The sequence below is a fragment of the Bison bison genome, unplaced genomic scaffold (assembly GCF_000754665.1).
Source record: "Bison bison bison isolate TAMUID 2011002044 unplaced genomic scaffold, Bison_UMD1.0 scf7180017864329, whole genome shotgun sequence".
NCBI lineage: Eukaryota > Metazoa > Chordata > Mammalia > Artiodactyla > Bovidae > Bison > Bison bison.
The window spans coordinates 6,454,918-6,458,026 of record NW_011494901.1 but is presented as its reverse complement, the minus strand read 5'-3'; positions in this window follow the sequence as shown (position 1 = coordinate 6,458,026).

Sequence of the window (3,109 nt, the reverse complement as noted above, 5' to 3'; positions counted from 1 at the left end):
ATTCTTATCTCCCTATATTATTGCTTTGATCCCCAGGCCAGAATGTGTTTCACTGTAGTTAGAGTAATTACAGACTCAGAATGACTTTTTTTTTTCCAAACAGAAAAAATTTCATTTTTCATTTGTCCAGAAGAGCAGTGATAACACAAAAGAAGACAAGTGTAGTTGTTATTTAATGAGTCATCTTGGTTTCATTTCTCTTAACTTGAATTTTTATTGTTCAGAATATAATGTTCCACAGATATGTTTCTAGTTTGAAGGAACTTAAACTACTTCACAAGGTTATACTTTAAAAGAGTAAGGTAGTGTAGAACATGCCATGATTGTTTATATAGGTTTTAGGTCACTTATACCACTGTTATCTTTCTCTCCTAGAGCGTGGACTATATACTTATTGGAAAATTTTCTTGAAATAGAAATTTTCTAACTGTGTTCACTTTGATTCTGGAATAATCAAGGATCATTTCAGTGCCGATGTTGTTCTGGTGACTATTGCTTGCGTTACACATTACCCTGAAATCAGTAGCTTAAAACTGACCATTTTATTTTGGTCACAGTTTTGTGGGCTGGGAATTCAGGAAGAGCTCAGCCTAGGCAGGTCTTGCTGAGGATTTTTCAGGCTGTTGCCGTCAGATGTTGGCTGGGGCTCCTACCATCAAAGGCTCCACTGTGCTCTCTCCTGAGTGTGTGGTTGAGGAATTCCTATGGGAGCTTGGCATGGTTAGTTAACAGAGCACCTACACCAGCATGGCGGTCTTGGGGTGGTCAAACTTCCCAGATGCTGCATGACTTCACCCAAGCCATCAGTCCCAAGAGAAACAGGCAGTAGCCTTTGCCAACCTAACCTCCGACATCACACAGCATCACTGTCACAGACTCAATGGGTTACAAGCGAGTCACTAAGATTGAGCCCCCTCTTATAGGGAGAAATATCAAAGACACATTTTTAATCTGCCAGATATATGTCTGTGTTTGTGTGTTAAATAACAACTTAGAGTGTATTATCTTAAACTAGCAACCTGGATCCTCCTCAAGACTGCACAAGTCTGTGAGTTCATTTTTTACTTACAGTACCTAGCACAGGCACTGTGTTGTATCAAATGTTCCAGGGTGTCCCTGGTGGCTCAGACTATAACGAGTCTGCCTTCAATGCGGGAGACCTGGGTTCGATTCTTGGGTCAGGAAGATCCCCTGGAGAAGGGAATGGCTACCCACTCCAGTATTCTTGCCTGGAGAATCCCATGTACAGAGAACCCTGGCGGGCTGCAGTCCATGGGATCACAAAGAATCAGACTCGAATGAGCAACTGAGACACACACGTTAATCTAAGCAGAGAACTGACAAGCTAAGGACACTACAATGCAAATGAAGAAGGGACTTTGTGGCTGCCAAATTTTTACCTTTTGTGAGCTGGAAGGATGATTGTGCTGATAAAACCACTCTATATAGTAACAACAGAAAAGCTTGGGGTTTTAAATGTAAAAGGAATCTCAGAAATCCTATGACCCCACCCTTCCTTACAGCCTTCCTCATTGTACCCCAAGGGCTTCCCTGGTGGCTCAGAGGGTAAAGTGTCTGTCTGCAATGTGGAAGACCTGGGTTCGATCCCTGGGTTTGGAAGATCCCCAGGGGAAATGGCAACCCACTCTGGTACTCTTGCCTGGAAAGTCCCATGGAAGGAGGAGCCTGGTAGGCTACAGTCCACGGGGTTGCAAAGAGTTGAACACGACTGAGCGACTTGACTTTCACTTTCATTGCACCCTAGTTTTTTCAGCTGAAGCCCAGAGAAGTAAGTGACATAACTAAGTGACAAAGATCAAGTCTCCAGTCATAAATTCTAGTCACTGCTTTTGGTACATTATAAAACTTTTTGTCAGCCACTGTTTGAGGTTATGACTTGATCAAATTGCAGGGGCTTCCCTGGTAGCTCAGATGGTAAAGCATCTGCCTGCAATGCAGGAGACCTGAGTTCGATCCCTAGGTCAGGAAGATCCCCTGGAAAAAGGAAATGGCAACCCACTCCAGCACTCAGGCCTGGAAAATTCCATGGATGGAGGAGCCTAGTAGGCTCTAGTCCATGGGATCACAAAGAGTTGGACACAACTGAGCAACTTCACTGTGTTCACTGGTTCACTGTGGTTTAGATCTTTTTCATATATAAGGGTGAATGAGGTTGAGACTCTGCCAACCTGTTGACTTAGCGCGAGTCCTTTTATTACAGGACTTTTCTATCCATTCCATCAGGCGGATAAAAGTCCTAAAAATGTCTCACTGGGAGGCCCCAGGAGTGGCTCTCTTCAGTCCCAGGTCAGAAAACCTAACTTCCTAATGCTTTCTTCCTGTTGCAATACAATCTTGTAGTTTCTACGACTGGGCAGTGTAGAATCTGGAAGGCTTCCTGAAATTTACAAAAAGCCGTGAGGTAACGAAGATGTCCCTAAGATCGCCTATAACCTGTCACAAGGATCCACTGTATTTCTAGGTAGTGAGCACCCAGCCTACTATGACAGTGTGAGATGCTGTGCTAGCTGTTTAGAGTCTTGGAAGCAGAAAGATAGTTCAGTCCCGTTTTGCATTACACTGATGCAGTTTTGTCTGGAAGAATAGGATTTTTAAAGTGACCACCCAGTTAATTAATATAAGGAAAGAAATCACACCTTCTCCTTTGAAGTTTCTGTAGCTCCCTTTAGTAAGGGAAGGCTCCTGCCATAGCCTGTGTCAGGGCCATGTTTGAGGCTTATTCAATTTAATAAATTCCATAGTTTTGCAGAAAGGCAAGCGATAGAACTGGTGCCTCAGACTTGTTCTTAAACTAATTTCTTAGCTCTGTAAATATGCCTTTAATTCGTTAAACTGATGTTTGTGAAAGTGACTGGCTCATAGCATGAACTCAGTACACGTCAGCTCCCCTTTTCCAACCCCTCAGAACTATACAGTGAGTGACTCATGTTCACAATGTTAGTGTTTCTCTAAAATCTTCTGACTCTTCGTTAGCAATGAAATGTAGTTAATATTTGCTTTCCTGACCTTATTAAGGCAGAAAAATCTTCTGGAGCTCTTTGTATTAGGGTTCCCCAGAAACCTAATAGAAAAAAATACAAATATATAT